The sequence below is a fragment of the Drosophila virilis genome, chromosome 5, assembly GCF_030788295.1.
Source record: "Drosophila virilis strain 15010-1051.87 chromosome 5, Dvir_AGI_RSII-ME, whole genome shotgun sequence".
Taxonomy (NCBI): Eukaryota; Metazoa; Arthropoda; class Insecta; order Diptera; family Drosophilidae; genus Drosophila; species Drosophila virilis.
The window spans coordinates 22,485,544-22,507,953 of NC_091547.1; the positions used below are offsets into that span (position 1 = coordinate 22,485,544).

Here is a 22,410-nt window from a genome sequence, read left to right on the forward strand (position 1 = left end):
TTTCCTCTATCTGTCTATCTGGCTAAGTAAATGCGCCATAATTTATGGAGCCTGCGCCATTAATATATAGTATGTACATGTACTTTATAAGCCCGCCCATAAAAGCTGCGGCTAGGGCTCGGCTGTGTGTTTTTTACTTTTTATTATTTTCTCTGTGGTCTTTGGGCCATTTGTTTTGTTTGTAAATTTTAATTTTTTATCTTTTTCTGCTAATTGCAGCTACTCAGCAATTGATTTAAATTATCTACCAAATGTGCACACGCACACTGCGTACAACTCTTAACTTTTTTATTTTTTGTTATTTATGCATTTGTTTACGTATAATAAATATTTCATAAATTTACGGTCGCAATTGGGTTAACCAGCGTTGAAAAACGTTGCAATTAAGCTCCACATAAAATACACGTTTAATTTCTACCAAAACAAAAACAAAAAAACAAAAAAAACAACAAAAAATACGAAAAACTGGCAAGTTTATTAAAAACTCTGTCACTGGCATATGCGAATGTTTTATATTGTCATTGGGTTTGCATAAAATGTGACATAAAACAAATGCATAAATCTCATTTAACGTTCAACAATTTAAATGCATTTTTATTTCTGCCTGTTGCCGCCTGTTGCGGTTTATATTACACACACCCTGTATATTTTAAAAAGTTAAAATTATTCAAATACAATTATTACACAAAGTTTGCCACGAGATGTATTAAGTTGAAAAGGTAAAAATTTGTACAAATTGAAATTTGAAAAATGTAAATTATGATTTTATCAATGTGGAAACTCATGACAAAAAATAAATTATTAAAATGACAGGAAATTAAATTAATTGACAATATATTTGTTAGTCTGTGAGGAACACTTCTGAGAGACTTGGCCATAAAACTTGATCCTCAAACTCTGCAATTTTTGTCCAAATTTGTAATTTAATATTTCAAAAGTATTGACAATCCCTGTATATGCTTAAATGTGTTGCGTTTTTATATAGTTTGGCTGATAAACATAAATTAAAACAAACATGGAATAAACAATTTTAAAATAATTGTAATTTTAAATATTATACTTTGAACCCATTGAAAATTGGTAAGCGGTTTATAATGTTTTTGTGCGAATATACGGGCAGAACAGGTAGAAGGACGCATCAGCGACCCCATAAAGTATCAGCATCAAAGGCCGAGTCGATCCAGCCAAGTATGAACACTGAGATCTCAGAATCTATAAGAGCTAGAGATTTGAACGTAGGTCATCCTTGTGCCCGCGCAGGACGATTGAGTTTCCTATAATCAATAAGCGTTCCCAAGCAATCGATTAAAGCGATATGGAAATCTCTTTTTGAGCTACGAGATTTTAAGGGCTAAAAATTTAGTTTGGTATCTACAGGTCATGTATCTTTCATTTTATGACAGTGATTAATTATTTATTTTTGCCAAGAGTAAAAGTAATGGTACTGGGTATGCCCTAGTCGGACACTCCCCATAACAACAAAGTAAATTAGAAAATAACTGTTTTTTGTTATAACTCAATTTTGGATTCACAATCGCAACACAAGTTGACAAACAAAAGCGAAAATATTTGTTTACAACAATAAAACGTGTTACTTTTGTCAGTTAGTTGTGTTAATTTATATGATTATGTTTAGACTCTTATTTGGGAGATCAAGCACTGCTATTAGCTGTTAATTTAGAGCTTCATTTGGATGTCAAATTACACAAAAAAATGTTAACTTTCTTTTGCTGCTTGATAAATGAACATAATTATTTAAATATGTTTTAATAATTTTTAAGTGATGCCTGTCGACAAAATTGTCGCTCAATTGCAATAAGAAAATGTCTGGCTGTATGCATCATTAATGGCACACACAGACACAAAAAGCAACTTGTTAGCCATAATGGCTAGTAAATTAAACATTTAATTTATTAACAAACAGTTTTGCTGGCAGTCGGCAGTGACAAACAACAACAACAACAATATTTTTCCAGTGCAGACAACTGCAACAAACGACTTTCAAGAGCGGCTGCTGTTGCTGCTGCTGCTGCTGCTGCTTCTTTTGCTGCTGTTGTTTATTTTGCATTGAGGCGCATTAAGAAGCAGTTGATGCGGCTGCTGTTTTATTATTTGTGGCGCATGGCATAGCAGACAACTCGAACTTTTTAATAGTTTAAAAGCAACGCACACACGCACGCACACACTCAATAAATATGAAAACAAATTAAGGCTGTTAAGTCACAACAAACTCTGTGATAAAACTCAACTGTGCAACTTGTGAGTCCACTCATACTTGTACACATTTTATTCGTTTGCCCCAAAGCTCTGGAAATGCTCACTTTGAACGAGCCCAACGAAACAAATTGCACTAAATTGATAATTAGCCGGGGCAATGTTTCGAGACGGAGTGTGTACTCACTGCATAGATTGCGGCTTTGCATTTTTTTGTTTGTTGAGAATTGCCGCAGGGGTTAGGGGTAGTCGAAACTGGCGTAAACGCCGCGAGCGCTGCAAATTAGTCGGTTCTACAAAAATTCTAACTACTAAGCTAAAACTGGGCTAAAGCCGATTTGGGCATTGATAATAAGCCGTAATATGCTGGTGTAATTTAGCAAGAATTTAATTCTACTTTGCAGCTATTGAGCTGGATTTCTCCGTTTTATGCCTTTTTACGAAAAAATGTTTAAATTATTTATTTTAAGGCGTTAATCAAACTTTTTGAATTTTTTATTTGAATTCTTCTATTTACAATTTTTTTTCTTTTCTCTTATTGATAATGCCAAAAAAAATGTAAGCCTTATATTTTAATTTTTCAACCATTTTGCATTTTAAAAATATTCAATTAGTAAATTTTCAATAGCTTTTTTAAATTTAAAATAAACTGCATAACATTTGCGAACTGTTTTTTAACTTCAGCTTTCAGCTTATTTAAAGTTTAATTTAATACATTTATATTGGAATTTGTTTAATATTTATATTGATACATAAATAAATATATATATTTGTATTTATATTTATGTTTTTCCTCATATTTATATTTATATGATGTTACACCATATATTATTAAATATAAATAATTACGTATATTAACATTATTAAGGCTCCAAAAACCTCTTGTTGCTCTTGCTAAGTTAACTTATCTTTTAAGACCCATCTCTTTAGGAAGCCATTTCCCACATGCAATAACTACTTTAAAGTCAATAAATTTTCATTTTTATTGCACATTCACTTCATTTCGTTTATTTTGTGCCATTTTGCACAATACTTGACTTTGTGGCCACGTCACCCACTTAAGAAGTGACCCACAAGGAGCGACATTGCTCCAGATTTTGTATTATTTGTTTGATATGAATTCTATTTTTTTTTTTTTGCTCGACTAATATACTTACCCAGCCTTTGGCTCAATTTATGACTTTTAAGAATGCATCATATATCATTATAATTGTCAATAATCGTTCGATTTATTTATATTTTCTCATATGTGCTTTGGCATTTTATGGCCATTTGCCGGGGCTCATAAAACTGCGACAGTCGTTTTTATTGTATCTTTTCAGTTGCTTATAAATCATGCGAATATATGAAATCAGCAACAAAAAAAATGAAGAGGAAAAGTATGAGAAAGCGAGAATAGCTTTGTTCTCATTGAAACTCAAATGCTCTTTATTTTTTTTTATGTCTCGTTATTAGCTTTTAGCTTTTGGAATAAAGTTGATCAGTCAGTTTTTGCCTGGTGATAGCTAAAATGACATGTTCAAAATTGCGTCTTGCTAAAGATAATTACCAAAAAAATTCTAGAATTATTTGTAATTTATACAAATTGTATATAAACCCTAATGGATATGTCTGAATAGATGGAAACTTAACTTTATCCAATACAAAATGTATATAGATTTTCTGTTGAAAATGATGTCCCCATAAACTCGTCGCATATTTTCTCAAAAGTGTATAATACCCTCTGAATCGGTTTTAAGAGTATTTGCATTGTTATACAAAATACGTCGCCGAATCGTAACATTTTATTAGGCAAAGCATTTTTTTTGGTAAGCAACGCATTTGCCTAAGCGCAGGTTTTGTTCTTTTGTTCTTTTTTATTTTTGTGGCTGGTTTCGGGCCGTTGGACTCTGGGCTTAGATCAAAGGCCGCCGGTATCAATATTTAAAAGCCAACAAGTCAAGGTCACATGGCCAAAAGCAACAGTCCCCCGAAAATAAGGAAAAAGTTATGAATGAAAGCGGCTGGCAGGAATTTTTTAGCTGCTGTTGGCCAAACTAGCTAACTGTCAGCGGGCTTAACTTTACGGCGGTGCATGAATAAAAATTTAAATAATTTATAAAATTTGTTACTTATGGCGCCCGCCAAGGCTCAGCGTCTGTCGCATAAACAGCCCCCGCAGGCCAAGGCGCCGGAAAACAATGTCCCCGCCCCGAAAACGGTGGCGTATGCGTAATCCGAAATGCCGGTAAACGTGCCACATAGCTCCAGCTGCTGCTCCAGCTCCAGTTGCTTCTTAGCCAAGGTTTAAGCTACACGGAAGTCGGCTCGCTATCGCCCCAGCCCCACCCCGCCCTGGCTGTCTTTGTTGTGGCGTGTGTTTTATTTTTAACGAATTTTTATGATGTCTATGGCAATGGAGCAGACATTCTTTGTGCCACCGCCGTTTTGGTACATTAAAAAGTGTCTACTGGGTCCACTCCTGCCTGTAGCCCCTCTCTTACTTTCCCTCTCTCTCTGCATATTTTAGTGTGTAGTGTGCCGAGTGGCGTAATTTTTTGTTATGTACCTCGCCCGTCTGCTCCGCGCAAAACTCTGTCGTGTGATAATAGCATGAGTTTTATGCTAAATGGAAATTTTTTAGCTTGCAATTTGCTTGGCTTTGGAGAGTTGCGCAAAGTCAGGCACCTGTGACAGTTACCCCCAGCTCCTATTGGCCCCCGCCGCCTGCTATTGATTTGTCGCTTGGCTTTTGGCGCTGACGGTGCGTATGTGTAATCCCATTCACTTGGCACGCTCGGCTGCCTTATTTTTGCGTAATTTAATAACTTTGTTTAACATAATTGTCAATTGAAGCGGCGACATCGCCGTTTATAGGTCGTTTAATGCCCCACATCGACATCGATAACTGCGGCGGCGACACGGCTTAAGCCCATCCACATAAAGTGTAATGAGCTTTGAAATTTGATAAAAATGAAAGAGAAAATAAACATGGCAAATGAAAAGGAAAAATCCGTGCAAATGCTGCGGTAGACTTTGAAAGAAACATCTTATCACAAAACACAAATTCTAATAATAAAAAAAGTAATTTTACTTTGAAATACTTATTACTTGATAAGTAGCTGGAAGTGTTCCTATTGAAACAGAGCTACTGATAATTATGTGCATAAAAATGGTAGCTTCCTGTGTTGAGGATGAAGTTTAAAGGCTCTTGAATTTATTTATGAATTGTATTTCATTCTCTTATGATATATGTTGGAGACGGTTTAAAAAACATATATTTTATCATGAACATAGTTATAGTATTAATCGAATTTTTTTTTAGACTTTTGCAAATGTCTGTCTTTTCTTTTCCTCCACAATTCCACAATTAATAAATAAATACTGAGCGCTTAAACTGTACAAGTACTTGATACAAAAACGTGAACCATGTAATCCCCAATCAACGCATGGGTATCAAAAGCAAAAGCTCAGCTCAAAATGCGTTAACTGATATTTAAGTCTGGCCAAAAATGTCAACTCATTTAATATTTAAGTAGCTGGAAAGCATTTTGACAAAATTGTTATGAATTTGCCACACACACACACACACACACACACGCACACACGCCAGCACAACATCTTTTTGCTGAGTTTTTGGGCGTTATAAAATTTTAATTAGTCGCTTGTGTTGCCGCTGTTGCTGCGTGCCACCAATTTGAGCTGTTTGAAAAGTTTGCGGCTCACAGTGCGTATGCGTTATTCATACGACTCGAACTCGAAATTGTATGTGCAAACGTCTGATGCTGTTCTGCTATCTTAAAAATACCCTGAAGTAATAAAAGGTGAAAGTGGGTATATTGAATTCGTACATATATGTGCAACAGGCATCTTCTACTTTGTAGAGTAGGTCGAAAAGTCGAGTCAACGCGCGATTGCCAGGCGAGACATCCCTGTTTACGAGGTATCTGTTATGCTAGCTTACAAGTATTTGGAATTTTTACTTATTTCATACTTCATAGAAGGACTCAAGTGCAGCGCGACGTTGTCATTGGCGGCTGCATCTTTTACACAAATGACAAACTGACGTACGTGACATTTATGCGAATTGGCAGCTGCTGCTAGCGGTAAAGAGGAGCGCAGGAAGCATCAGCTCAAATTGTAGGCTCTCCAAATGGTAGACATATACATACATATGCATATATTTATAATATATACATATTTATATGCTTATATATATATACACATCATATGTGCACGTCGATGTATATGAGCTGCACATAAAATGTATGTCAACTTTATGTAGTATATAAAATTGATGTCATGCTAAATGATATTTGTATGGTGCATTTAGTGGAATGTTTAAGTGGGAAAAGAGAGAAGGGAATTGCGGAGACGGGCAGGAATGGCATATATGTTGTGGTTAAAAGAAATTGCAAGGATTTCAAACTGAATGACATGTCAAGGTTCTGCTTGTGACTTTGTTAAGGACACGTCGCCGGTTTGCTGAGTGCTGTTTGTCCTGATTTCAATGCATGAAAATGAGCTTTGAGTAAAAAAAAAGAGAAATATAAAAACTCCATTTTAATAGGTTTTCAATGAACGCATGACAGCTTTGAAGCTATATAGTGAATGCCGGGCCACAAAATGCATACAAAAAACTCTGAAGTAAATTTGGCATATAAACAGCCAACTTTTTGTTAACCACAACCGCAACTGAAGCTGAACTTAATTTGACCCGAACTGGAATTGTTAACCTGAACCTAAACTGAAACTGAAAATTCCTCAAACGAAATATCTGTGTGCCGTTTCATTAAAATGTAATGAAGCCTTTCGATCGATTGTGTATAAAAATGTTAGCTATTAAATTTTAAATACACCAATACGCGTACACACATCAGCTGTGTGTGTATGAGTGTGCTTGCAATAAAATGAAGTTGAACAAATCGCATAATAAAAAGAGAAAGCAGAAGAGCTACACAAAACGGGCGTTTGTCTGGGTGGCAACTTTTGTGGGTTCCAACCAATTTTTCGGTGTGCAGGGTATGAGCCATAAAATTTTCGCCAAATGTCGTTTGATACGTACACGCTTATCACACAGAAACGCACACATACACTCAAATATGTATATTATTACGACTTCATAATGTGCGTGTGTGTGTGCGTGTGTGTGTGTGTAATGTGAACGTAACGCACATGTTAAAGGGCCACGCAGACACGCAAAACCGCACAACAAATATAAACATATCGAACACAACGAGACACGGCAGCAACAACAGCAACAACAAAAACAACAACAGCTGGCAGAATGACGGCAACAATAATAACCCCATCACGTATACGCAGCGTTGTGCGGCTGCTACACACGTGTGTGCTTCGCCTCGCCAGGCTCTTAGGGTCCCGTGTCCCGTGTCCTGGGTGGCTGCCGCGTCCGCGACTTGCCTTTGATAAAATGACATTAAGAAGTCGTGACAATGCCACTAACTGAACCCAAAAAGGAGAGACGCCACAGAAAGCCGTCAGCTTGAGCAACACTCGAGTCTCAACGGCAACCACATGCTCGCACACTGATTCACAATTTAGTTGCAAATTAATGAAAATATGAGTAGCTTGCTGAACTACAGAATATGACAAAAAAAAATCAAAGCACGTTTCATTTTAAAAATAATTTAAAATAAATTTGTCGAATAATGTGGAGATTTTGTCACATATCGAAAGTTATGAATAGTTCAAGTGGATTTTGTGCTATGTTTGGGATCGTTATAAAAAATGTAAATATATTATGTTTGGGAACATTATGGAAAATATATTTTTTCTATAAAAGTAAAGTAAAGAATATAAGTTTTTTTTTCAATGTGGGAATAATTTTTGTACACTTTGAATGGTATGTCGTTTCTCTTTTAACCTGAGAAATTTAAATAAAATTAGTTTGCCTTAAATTTTTCCATAAATTTATTAGAGATTTATAAAATATTTTAAGTATTTTTAAGTATAATAAATATAAGCTGAAAAATATGCAGCATGAAGTTCGGATTAATTTATATATTAAGTTTGAAAATATTAAATTGAAGAGAAACTAAATTTAAGATTTCTAAATATTGATTTAAAGAGTTTTGAAAAAACTACATTTTTATAAATATTACAACATAAATACATTAAATCTATTAAAAATGTAAAAAATTGTGATTTAAAACTCTTTGAATTAACATTTAAAAAATTGTAAAAATCGTTATATTCAAAGAAGAATTCTATCAAAAAGGAGATTGTGTGCGTGGCGTACGCTTCTTCGCTGCAATTCCTGCTTGAACTGGCACCACTGTGCCGCATCGCATGTAGTCTTTCAGTGCTGCTGCTATTGCCAGGGCTTCAACTCCATTGGCTGTGTCGTTCCAGTCACTCACTCGTCCGGGTCTATCTGCATTGTAATGTCCTTTGAGATACGACAAAGCGGCGATTCCACTCGAAATAAACTTCGCCAGGCTGCGGGACCCGCTACCCGCCTGATGGGGTAGCCTTCCTGCCACAACCCGCGCCTCATTGTACAGTTGTGTCAACAAAGTGAACGTGCCAATGTGCACATTAGATGGAGTTTTCCATGTCTGTTCCATTTTGACCCGTAGGTGTGTGGCGCTGCGTTGGGCTGGCGGGGGTGTGCGCCAAATTAAATAGAATTTGTATGGTATCGCCCCACCGAAAAATGTTGTGGTCGCCAGTTGGTTGTTGTTGTTGCTGTTGCCCAGCATTAAATTGAATTTGTCTAATGACAAGTTGTTGCTTTTTGGGGAAACAGTGTCATTCTAATGGGGCGAGTACTGAGCGCAATAACTGTTTGCCTAACGGCCGGCAGTTAAAAGTAACTACTATAAGCTACAGGTACCCCCTAGAGGGCCAAAACCTACGTGGGCAACACGTTCAGATACATCGGCTGCAGTGACACCAGCAGTAAAAACTATTTTTGTGGCTTACCGAAACATTTTTGCTTCTAATCCAGCCCAAAACCCCCAATAAACCAATGCGAAAACTCATGTTACAACATTCAATGGCCTTTTAATTGTGGTCAAGTTGAAATATTCCCAGTAATTTTTGACGATGATATTGAATGGAAATTACAACTGGCAAGGTAATAATAATTTGGCCACGATTGCAGTTATCATAAAATAGGAAATATCAATTAAACGCAAATTGAGTGGCTCAAATTGATACATGGCCAAACAAACTAGTTTTAATATTTCATGTTTGGCATATTAAAAAAATGGTTTTCGTTTTGTTTTTACTGAGATTGTCCATTTGAACCTCAGAACCTATAAGAGCAAATCTCTCCAAGTGCCCGCGCAGTGCGAGCTGGCTTTCGATAGTAGATAACTTGCACCGTGTGCAAGCAATCGATGAAAATCGATATCGAAATCAGATATTGGAGAACATTTTTCTTATTGGCTAGAGTCCCTAATATTGATATACAGTTTCTTCTATAGTATATACCGTTTATACTCCTCTCCCCTCTTACAAGAGTTATATCTGGTAGAAAAATGTTCAAAGTATTTCCTAACCGGGCACCATAACACTCTAACTTGTTTAAATACTATATTAAATTTATTTGATTGTTTTTTTTTTATTTTTTGATTTAAATCCATAATTTTGTTTTATTATTAATATTTATATTAGTATAAAATACTTTGGTAAATAGACGACACGTTTGCAATTATCTCTACCTCCTACAGTTACAGAGATCATAGTAATATTCAGATTTATGTTAATGTTAAAGAGTGCAAAAGTTTTGCGGCTAACAACTATTTGATTAGTTTTTACAGGTAAATATCAAACTATTTGATTACTTTTGTAGCCTTCATTGTTAGACCATTTTAACTGATATTCTTTCTAGTAACCCATTTTGCTTGCCCTTTATAGAAAATGCATATATTTTATGTATGAAGCACATGAAATTTATTGTTATTAATATTTTAAGTTGTTTCCTTTTATAGAAAAAGGTAAAAATATATCCACTTTAGAATGTTATTTAACTGTCAATTGTTTGGCCATACGCCCATCGCCTTTCATAGCAGTCGGCCAGGTCCGAGGGCAACTGTCAAAACAAGAAGAGAAAAATATATGAAATTTGAGCAGATTTCAGTGAAATTGTGTGCGCTACCTATCGCTCGGGCAGAGACGCAATTGCACTCGCAACCGCCGCACCCCCTCCCCAAACCGGGCAGTTGAACAAAGAAAACTCATAACGTATGTTTGGGTAGTTGAGATTTTCTGACACAGATAGCTTGTGGTTCGAACAACGTGGCTGCCAACTGGCCCACAACGATGACGGCGACGATGATGATGACGTTGACGTTGACGTTGACCAGGACATGGGACACGGGCAGGACACGACATACCGAAGGCTACATAGATATGCAGAGCTACCGCTGGCTGGCCCTCCAACCTCCGCTCTGCGCCGCCCCTGTGCATGCATGCCTGGGCAGCGGCAAGGGCCGAGCGCTACGTTTCGAATATTGTATGAATATGAAAGTGATGAAAAGTCGACGATAACGTGCCAAGGTCGTTTCCGGCCGCGTGCATATGAACCGCACAGCCGGAGTGCCCTTCCGTAGAGCCTCAAACAATGCATTGGGGTTAGTAGGATGTGCCGCCCAAACCCAAACACACCCCTGCCTTATAGAGCAAGGCGGTTAAGTCTTTAAGTAAAACCCATTTCGGTGGTAGCCAAGCACACAAAAGACCAACCAATAGTGCTGAAGTCACGACTGTCCGACTACGCTATACCCTGAATTCTTTATCGAGCTACTCTTACATAGATTCTAGCTTACTTTTATACAAACATACCCATTTGGGAAATGTATTCTTGAAAAGCTTCGGTGTTTATTGTCCGATCTCTATGAAATTTAAGGGGAACAACAATATGAAGCTCAAATGTGTGTACTTATCAAAGCGCAAAGCTAAACAATTACCAACAAAAATTGATTTGATTTTAATTTCATAAAATTTTTAGAAAATATTTTCTGAAATACAAACATTTAAGCGTTTTAAGCTTAACAGCTTTTTTAAAGAAAATTTCCTATAAGTGAACTATTTATCAAGAATTTGATTGCATATTCATACAAAATGATTAACTCGGTCTGCATGTAACATGAGAGTATATATATTTTAAATTCCTAGTCTTCGGCTCTTGTAGTTCAATCCCGTTCGCACAAATGGATAGATCTAATGTATATATATTATATGGTTTCGCAAATGCTTCCCTTTGCCTTTTACATAATGTTGCGCAAGACGATGATACCCTTTTTAATAATTTTCATTGGGTTCAGGGTATACAAAGTAGATGTTAACGGACGTTCGTAGGCAATTTCAATTTGGTAGCCGACGCCCTCCACCCCATTTAATACTGCGGGGTATTAATAAGCCTCTCTCCGCCCACCTGTTTCTCTCGGCCAGCTTTTTATTAAGTTGTTATCGAAATGTGGTGCGTAATGAGCCTACTTGCCGAACTCAGACAGCACTTGAAAAGGCTAATCAGAGCTGGCATTTCATGAAATTCAAAACAAGACGACGACGACGCATTCCCTAACGTTGAGAACCTGTGCGTTAGATGAGACAGAGAGAGAGAGAGAGAGAGAGAGAGGGAGAGATAGCATATTTAATTACCACACAAAAAACGTCAAAATTAATTATGACAGCTGTCAGTTGAGTGTGCCGAAGCTCAACTGACAAACAAAATTGTGAGTGAAGAAGACAATGACCGAGCTGGCAGAGTGAATGAATGAAGGAATGAATGAATGAGCGCATGATAATCATGAAATGGGTCAAGCATACCAAAAGTGACAACAGACGGTCATCTTCTCCGTCTCTTGTTGTTCTTCATGGATTCTATGTTCTGTTTTATGCCATTTGAATATGCTCTCTTCTATACAGCCTGGAGGCAGGTGCCAACGGAGTTGCATTACGGTAGATCAAACTGTGTCAGAAACTAATTTGTAGCTGTGAACCAGTTTTGCTTAATATGGAGTCAGTGCAGTTAACTTAATGATTCACTGGTTCAATTAGTTAAACTCTCTTGAACATTTTGTTGTTTATTGCAGATAAAATATGGAAATGAAGCGAAAACTTAAAAATATAATAAGTCTGATGTGAAATCTCTGTCAACACATAGATTGTCTTGCGGTAAGTGTTTTTACTATTTAATAGATATATTTGAAATTGTCATATTTGTAAAAATATTTTAAAATTTATAAGTTAATCTGCATATTATGTTTCTAAATATCTTTGTCAAATTTCAGACATATGTCGCATATGTTTTGATACATCTAGCCAACATATTGAGTTGTTATAATCTTTGAAGGACACATTTGTTTTAAGTACAGCTGCCAAACACATTTCTGGTAAAAGCGAATTTCTAGAATTCGAGTTATAATATATCATTATAAATGTTTATGTTTATAGTTCCAATTGCCAGCTGACAGGTGCGTCAAATACTTGATGATATTTGAAACTAGTTGAGTATTTTTACAACATCTATAAATATTCGACCTGAGCGATGACTCAGCTCTGCTCACACGTGCCTGAAAAGGTGTTGCTTAGCCCAATAGATCTCAAGTTACTAAGGACTCGTGTGTGTGTGTGTGTACTTATCTGCTGCTCAAACTGTGTGTCTATATGTCCGATAAGCATATTCTAAGTACATGCCACATGCCGCCCTTAACTAGTCTCTACCCCCGCTCTCTCGCACACTCCGCACTTGTCCCGCTTAAGCGTCTGTCATTCATAACGCATTTGCTGCTTGATTATGCGCCATTCCATGGACGCAATTGTCATGCATAATATTAAATGGCCTGAACAGCAGCGTGGAGCGTCGGGCTTTTAACGGGGGGTGGAGGGACTAGTATTTTCGTGCTGATAACCAAATGCGGCTCCATGTCGGCGGTCCAAATGGCAATTAACGCGCCAACTCGATTGCAACTGGGAGACGAGTGCGTCTGGGACTAGATGTGATATATATACATATATATATACACTTATATGGTGTATATAGATGACAGAGACAAGACAGATGGGCCCTGTGGGGTGGGGTAGGCGCTGGTACTTGGAATGGACGCATGCATAAACGAAATTAAGTCATTATTTTAATACGCGGCGTCACTTGCGACGATGCGCAGTGCCTTTTCTTTTTTTTTTTTTTTTTTTTTGTTTGATATATGGGCGATGTTTTGTATGCATAATTTCATTATAATAAACGCACTACCAAAGACCCGCCGTCCCGCTGTCCCGAAGTGCGAGCCCGGACAAACATAATCGTAAGTGCGGCCTGTCCGCACGGCTGACCCGTCGATTATAAATGGACGTCTGTTTAAGTACGCGAAACGTCAGTCAAGCGTGGGCAAAAGAGGGAGCTGGGCGGCAGCCTCGCCCACCGTGCTACAGGGCCGCAGCTGCGATGCGGGCGACGCCTTCATTTTAACCAAGGCGAACTACGCTGCGACTTCCGTTCGCCTCGCAATTGGGCATTTGCATTTGTCGCGGCGGCGCTTAGCAGCCAGTGCGAGTAGCGCCCACTCGCTCTAATTTACCTCGTCTATCTGCCTCTCTTTCGCACAACTTACGCTGCCATTGTGTGCGTCGTTTTGTGCGTAATTATGATAAGAAAAGGTTTTACTTAGGCTCAAACTACCTGACCCGGACGGGCCTACCTACTGAATGCGTCGAATAGTGCCTTTTGGCAGCCTATTATTTATATTGTTGTTGTTTTAATGATAAACTACCTTTTTGGCTGTTGTTGTAGCTGCTGCTGCTGTTTCTGTTTGAATTTGACATGGTAATTAACCCACGATCCGCTCAACTTTGCCCAACCAATTGGATTTGCTTCAGCTGTATCTAGGTGTGTGTGTATGTGTATGTGTGTGTGTGCTTGTTTATTTTTGTTGCCATGTGCGTTTCCTTAAATTAATCAACTATTCTGCTCAGTTTGATTAATTTACCCATGTGACAATAAATTATTTGCCCGTCTAATGATTTAAATAATTTGGCTATATAAAAATTAGCGATAAACATTTAACCAAATTTGGTAGCACCTACAAGAGTTTTTAAAACGCACGTTGACTGAAATTCAAATGCTCTTTCTATAAAAGAGCAACAAGCAAATTTTTCGAGTATTAATTTCATTTAACAATAATTTATTTAAATAAAGCTTACATATTTTAAAGACCATTGCAGCAATATTTAGTTTAGTAGTTTCCCCTTAGTTTAAAGTTCGTAACTTAAAATTTTTTTTTATAAGTACAATAATAATAATAATACAAATAGTCTAATTAAAATTTGAATTTTTAGTTTTAATTTTCATAAATAAATTTGTTATTTGTAAATATTTTTTTATATTTCTTTAAATAATCGATACTTTTTCACAAATTTATTGCTTAAACTATTTTATTTATCATAAACCTAGCTTTATTTAATGTTGCTTTTATTATAATTACCAAAACAGAATAGCCTAATTATTTGCTGCTTAATCGAATCTTTTTAATCTCAACACTATCTGTTTGTACCCTACAACTTTCAGCTGGTTTCACATTTATCTCTCGCGAATGCTTAAAATATAAAGCATAATTTAATAAATTTGCGAACCAAATACAGAATAAACACGAAACTCTCAGCGTGGGCAGCCGATATCCACTTGTGATATTTGAAACGTCGGCAACAATGTTGATTTTATTAATTGGATTTGAGTCGAGCGGAGTTAGGTTCTGTACGAGTTCAGTTGGGTTTCAAGTTTTCGAAAGTGTTAGATTGTTTGTTATTGGGCTTGTATTACAATTTTGATTAATGCGCCAATGGGCAAATATCGCTGGGGGACTTCAAAACCACTTGACCCTCACGGCAGCAGTTCGATACCTGTCGGAGTTGTTGTAGCTTTTATTTTTGTTGTTGCTGCTGTTGTCACGCCGTTTGCTAAACAAATAAAATTTTAATTTTTATACCCCAACGGGGGGTCGATTTTTGTGTCTACCCCCAAAACAGCTCTTAACTTATGCATGCGCATCTTGTCCAGCCCATTGGACACCGTTCAGTGAGTGGCGCCTCCTGCTCAGTGGGTCTTGGTCAAAGACTTTTGGTTTTTTATTGAGGTGTCACAAGCACGGCCCGAAAACAACTCTGTTGAAAAATTGATTTCAAATTGAAATTGAGTTTTTAGCTCAGTTGGTTTTTTTTTTCGTTTTCGAGTTTTTATTGTGCTTCCAAGTCGTTCGCTTAGGCGCCGAAATCGTAATCAAAATCATAAAAATACACAAAAATGTTAGAACACAGCTCATCGGAAAATGGAACCGAACCGTTTTAATTGGTCTTCAAGCGAGTGGGAAAGAGCAGAGATCCAGACCCAGACCCAGTCCCAGACGACAGCAATTATCAATTGTGCTTTGAGAGCTGCCACAATAAATTCCTGCATATAATTGATGACGTTTTATATTAGATAATTTATGATGATATGCCAGGCTGATTTTTAGTGTGTGGGCTTCTACAGTTTTTATTATGATTACATATTCTCTGGATTACTGGAAATAAGTTATGCATTTCGCTTGACCGGGTGGTTTACAATCATCAAAACAAAAACTATATGATATTTGAGTGCCTCAGCTAGGCAACTTAAGTATTCGGCAATAAATATTAAGCGGTAGTTATTTAAGCCTTTGTTGAGTAGGTTGAAGCAAAGATATCATTTCCAACTAATATCTTTACTCCTTATGATTTACATTATTACGCATATTTTTATCCAGCATACATTATTTGCGCATATTTTTATTCAGCGCTTGTGAAATTCTATTCGCAACCCTGTGTGGAATTAAGTACTTTATACACTTCTGTCATCCACTGTTATATATTCATTCTGCAGTTCTGTAACCTTCATTGCTAGTTCAAGCATCATATATGATTAGTATTACTTATCAATAGCCACCGCGCCTTCATGTACATTTTATTTGTGGTCACATTTATGCTTTGATCATATTTTTTAGACACAACCAACTTTATTTCGCCTGCCACGATTACCTAACCCACCAATTTGAAAGCTTTGCTGTGCTTGTAATCGTATACTAAGCAGCGTTATTTTTCTTCTGGCGCTCACATAAATTAATAACAAATTTAAAACAAATATATATCTGTTCAGGTCCGCACGACCCATCATTAATCACGCAAAGATATTTCCCTGTCTTGTGTCATTTCCAAAGCTCTGCTGCTCTCACCCAATGCATAAACTATCTCTGCCTTCTTGTGGCCATATCTGTTCATAATTATTTGGGTTTTTTCTTGATTTTTTTCCTGTCTTTTTCTGCCTGTTTTTGGTCTGTTTTAATTATTTGCCCGAGCTGCAGAGGCATAAATTTTGTATAAACGTCTCTGGCTGTGGCTTTTTGGCACGCGATGTTTCTCGTTTTAACTGTGATATCGTTTTGTTTTTTGTGCTTATTTTTTTTTTTTTTTTTTTTTTTTTTTTGTTTTCCACAAATGTCAAGCCCTTTGCCTAGATATTGGGTCAATATGTCAGCGTTTGCATGTTTCGTGTGGCCTCAGACATGCATTAATTATGTAGATAGCTGCGACTCTGACTCTGACTCTGACTATAACTCCAGCTACAACTGCGACTGCGATTCAGACTGCATGGGTTCCAAAATAAAAAGAAAACGAGAAAATAAAAATAACGAGATTAAATGCTGCAATGGGAACTATACGACTAGAATATATCCTGGGCTGTTGAAAATGTAGAAATGTGTAAAAAATAACTTAAAATTCGAATAAATTGAAATGTTTTTTGTCCACGCTCTTAGTAATTTTTAAGCATTTAAGTAATATAGTAATAATTAAACATATATAAATTTTGTAGATTTTAATTACATTTTATTATGTTAGCTTTTATGTATATTAATATTAATATATAATACAACTTAAAATTAATAATTTTACTAGGTTAAATGATATTTATATATTTATTTGATGTTTATATTTAATAAATATTTATTATTTGTATAAATTAATATGTAATAGTAAGAATATTTTATTTCCATAATATTTTTACTATTTTTATAAAACAATATTATTTATTAGTATAGGGTATACACAACCTAAAAACCAGTTGCCCAGCTAAAATTCATATGCAGAACTCAAACCCCAAGAGACCCCTCAGACCCCTGCACCATACATTATGTGTGTTAGATATAGTCGAATGTGTCAGGTATTTGTTGCACGGCGGCACGTCAGATTCGAAAGTTCAATAGCGACAGCCTCCAATCGGGCGCAACCTCTCCCACCCCTTTACCAATAGCGACTCAGGCGACAACTATTTGCACTCAGTTTTGGCAATATAAAAAAATACGATTTGCTAATCAAGATGCATTAAATGCCAGGCTAAATGCAGTTGCAGTTGCTGTTGCCGTTGCTGTTACTGCAGCTCGAAAAGTATCTGCATTCGACAATGTATCTGTCTCTTTTATTAATCACCCATTAAAGAAAAAATAGACGTTGTATCTACATTTGTTGAGCATATAAATTATAAAGTTATCTGTCGCTTATTGATGTTCAACTTTAATCGAAATTTATTTGACTGCAACGTCGTGTTTTATGCAAATCTCATTTGGGCTGAATTATGTTTTCATTTGTAGGCTCAAAGTTGATTAAGATTTTTTCTTCTATTTGCTTACAAAATTTATGCAGGTCGTGTGTTCGCTTGTTGTCATGTTTCTTGTTGGGAGAAATAAATATAAAAAGTGAAAATTAGGCATGTTTTTCACTTTCGAAATCTCTATTCATATTTATTTTTTCCCTGTTTTTCGGGGAATATATATTAGCTGCTGATTTTTTGAGTCAATCGAAAGCTGAACAATTATGTGTAGAAAAAGATATCAACTGGGCTAGTTAGGTTTGTATGTTAAGGTTATTTGTGTTAAGAAAAAGATATCAATTGGGCAAGCAATATTGTAATTTAAGAGTATTCATGTAGTCTGCTAACTGGGCTAGCTTATTGTATATAAAGACAAATAGGTCAGAATTCTCGTTTCGTATGCACATAAACACATGCAACACGCTCGAATGCAGTTTTTTCTATTGACCCCACACTATGAGAAGTACGTCCTTGTATAATTTCGGTTTTTACTGTCCGATCTTTATGATATTCTCAGCGCCTAAATTTGACATCAAAATATGCGAGTCTACTTGGAGATTTTATTTTCGGCCTGTCACACACACTTGCACAAAGCTATTTTTCAGGATACAATAAATATAGATGAATTAAAGAACAAATATAGTTGGGAGAAATTAATAGATCATACGTAAACTATCATATTATGTTAATGTATATAAATCCAAAAAAAAACCCTAATGTCAACTTAAAGTTTGACAACTACAGCCAGCCGCTTGTCTGACAGGAAGTTGGCGCAAGTCGTCTGCAGCTGACGATATGATTGACGTCATTTGAATTCATTTTTGGCTTTAATACTTGATTTACGTTCCTTTTTTTGCGGTTAACGACAATTAAGCAGTCAACATGCAACATTTGACTCATGCAGCCAGCAAGCCACGCAATTAAAAGACAACAATAACCAACAACAACCAACAACAAAAGCAGACAAACAAACAACAATTCGACAGTTGTAGAAGTAATTAAGCAAAAATCAAAGCCAAATCAAAGTGCATGGCAATTGTCGCAGATTGGGGCTTCGCTGGAGCTGGAGCAAGGCATGGTTAGGGTGGGTTGGCTGCGATTGTCATTAATTTGTAGCGCATTTAAAGCTGTTGGGTTTGCTGAGTTTTTATGTTTATGGCATAGAAGGGAGGGAGAGCTGAGCGCATTAAGCCGCAACGCAATCCCCTACCATCTATGGCAACTCGGGCAGAAGCCAAAGTCAAAACGATTATCTTAATTTAATTGTCTTTTATTTATGTCAGCCCTGGCATTTATTTAGCCAAATGGATTTACTGGCAAGCAGCAGCTGAAGCTTCTGCATATTTATGGCACAGGCGCCTACACTGTTTGTGTGCGTGTGTGTGTTCCAGTGTGTGTGTGTGCTTGGGTGTGCCATTTAGAGCCGTCTTCTGGCGGCTGTCTGAAATCTGTAGCTCGTAAATAAGCCCCATACGATAAACTGGCATTAGAAATTGACAAATTCAACTACCAAAGCCGCCACATATTGGCTTTATCCTGGCGTAAACCCCTCCCCCTTCCCCACCACCCACTGCCCAAACTGTCTGCTGCTTATGTAAATTTTATCTCGTATTCGCGCATTGTATTTCAATGCTTTCGCCAATAATCATAAAAACTAATTAATGTGCGTCATCGCCCGGTTTTAGTTACAAGTGCGTTGCACAAACTTTGCTCGTATAATTAACGTTCCAAGTTTTGGCAGGGGTACTCTCGTTCGCCGCCCAACTCCCTTCCCACTATACACACAATCCCTCTTAGCCAGTTTATTTGTGGCAACTCGATATGCCGACTGCCCCTTTGGCATTCGTTTGTTTTTGCTTATTTTGCGCTCGATTAGCAGATAGCAGCGAAATTAGTAAATGAAGCTGCAATCTGAAAGGCCATTTATTTTTTCTCAGCTTTTCTTATAATTTTTCCTGCTGTTGTTTTTCCCTACAAAACAACTGAATGAGCCCAACTTTTCCAGTTTGAGGCGCTTGCGAAAAAGTTTGCTGCTTGTCTCGCTTATGGCCATAATCAAATTGAAGAAGATATTTTAGTTTACGTATCTATATAGCGTATTATGAGTCATTCGCGGTATTTAGTTTGTATTTTTCGTAATATATTAGGGATTGGTCACATTCTGCCTGAAAACAACTTCTTCATTTTATTAAAATTATTAATTATAAAAAAATGCTTAGAGGTATTTAATAAAACCTAATTTATATTTATTTTAAAATATTTTTTATTTCATTTTACATAATATAAATAAATTCAGGTGTAGTTTGTTAATTTTTTTTTTTTTTTGACTTATTTAACAATTTTTATGTTTTTTTTTTGTTTTCATTAATAGAAAAAAATAATAGTTTTATTGGTTTTAGGCTTTTATGAAATCATGTTTAAAATAAATACAAAAACTTAAATCTAATTTAAAATATTTATCACAAAAATAAAAGAAGTATTTATTAAATTTTATTTTTTTTGTATTAAAAGATTTGTATTTAAAGTATTTAGTTTTTTTTTTTTTTGCATGTATTTCATGTATTTTATTTGTATTAATTAATTGATTGCACTGAAAGTATATATTTAGTAAGCATTTATTTTTCTTGTTTTAATAAATAAATTGTAAATAAATAGAAATAAACGAAATTGTATTGTTCAAATAATAGTTTAGTTTTAAGCTCACACAAAATCTTAACCAAAATATTCAAAAAATGTTCAATATTTAACAAATTCTTCGAGTCAATCTTCTAGGTCAGAAAATGTTATTTTGTTATTATTCTGAAGCCACATTTGCCACAAAATGTTTGATATTCCAGTTGCTTTGACTTGAAGCCAATTAAAAAACGTCACAGGACATTGGGTCCGTTGCCTCAAGGATGCAAGTGCTGCTTAGCATGCGTATGCTGGCAGGCACCGGATAATAATATATCAACGCTAAGGTCCGGACATGACAGTTTTTCTCGTTTATTGGGGATTTTAATTTGAGGCCAACATGACAAAAACATCGATAACAATTTTCGGACATCTTTCAAAGAAAATGTATATGTACGTATATCTGGCGACTGCCCATTTTGAGAAGCAGAAGCGGGCGAAAAAGGAAAATTCGGCGCGTGCTTGAATTGCGTTCGTCTTGGCCGAGGTTTTCAGCATGGGCTGCGCCGCTGGAAGTCGACATGTCAAAAAGAGAAAAATGCTTGACAAATAAACAGAGTTTCGAGCTCCCAAATTGCCTGCAGTTATTGTTTTGCCCGTTTGGGCTGCGACGTAGATGAACCTTCGTTTATGATGTCTTAGGGCGCTTTTGACCTTTTTTCTGCGCCATAAACTGGCAGAAATATATGTATATGCGAATGTATTTTTTGTTATCACATCATTTTCTTCACATTTCTGACTACCTGTCGAATGTTTTTTTTTTGTTTTATTTATTTTTTGCCGTTTGTGAAAAATAAAAGTGAGCAGAAGTCGTCGCTTGCAGGCAGGTCGCCAACACTAACACCATCAACATCAACATTTACCATTTACAATTTACCAACTCTGAACCTCTTCGGGTCCATCTTCATCTTGGCCACGACAGGGGGTCGAGTTTTTGGTCTGGCCTGGGTCAGCTATCGGCACTGTCGTTAACTTATCTTGGGCTTACATCGGTTAAGGTGCTAATGTGACAGCTACTTTTACTGGGCCACAACAGCCACTTGACCTGACTTCGACTTTACTTTAGACTCAATTCAACTCAGCTCCACTTGACATAGCTTGGCTCATTAGGCCAGACGACACACTTGGCGAATATTTCATAATTCATTTTCATTTTGTCGGGCAAAAGCCATTTATTTTACAGCTCGTCACTTGCGGCGTGTCAGTCGAACACTCTGTCAATAATAATGATATATGGTATATATCACCCTTCTTTGAGTATAAATATATATATGTAAATATTCATCTATATATATATGCATATATATGCATTTATCAATCATTTAGGCAGCATTATGAGCACAAAAATATTTAAAAATGTTTAAATTCAATAAAATATTGGTAGTTTCTGTGGAAATGAAATTATTTATAGCTTAAATTGAGAAATCGTTCGGATTGTTTGTTTGATTAGTACAGTTTAGTAATCAATTTATAAAAAAATGTATGAATTTAAGTTTTGTATACGAATAAACTTTTCGATATATAGATATACTATATATCTGCTATTTCATCTATTTAAATGTAACACCTGATTCCATAAGAGTATAAACTTCAAAATTATTAAACAATTATTTGAACTGGTTAACTCTTCAAGTTCTTAATTTGATTTGGCTGCTGTTAATATCGTCAAGAGCTGCAACCAAAATCAAATTACAAAATAATCACCTGAAATGTTCTGAAGTTTGGCTTAAATTACGCGGCTTCCACACACTTTGTCGGGCATTAAGCGGCCTTTCAGCCTCAGCCAACCTCAGCTCGTCTCTTGTCTGCTTATTTGCCATTCAATTCTTCAACTCGTATACCTTATATAACTATAGAGCAGTCACAGGTCTGTCCCCCACCAACCCATTTCCCTGCTAAGGAGGACACAACTTATGCCG

The 22,410-nt window shown here is 36.3% G+C and overlaps 1 long non-coding RNA gene across 2 annotated transcripts in view; it reads left to right on the forward strand.

The window, feature by feature from the left end:
• The window catches only part of LOC116651301 (uncharacterized), a 218,528-nt gene that overhangs the window by 65,735 nt on the left and 130,383 nt on the right, over nt 1–22,410 (forward strand). For both annotated transcript variants that reach the window (XR_004304312.2, XR_011416869.1), the window contains exon 4: nt 12,258–12,339. This is a non-coding gene — a long non-coding RNA (uncharacterized lncRNA). The remainder of the gene's footprint in view (nt 1–12,257; nt 12,340–22,410) is intronic.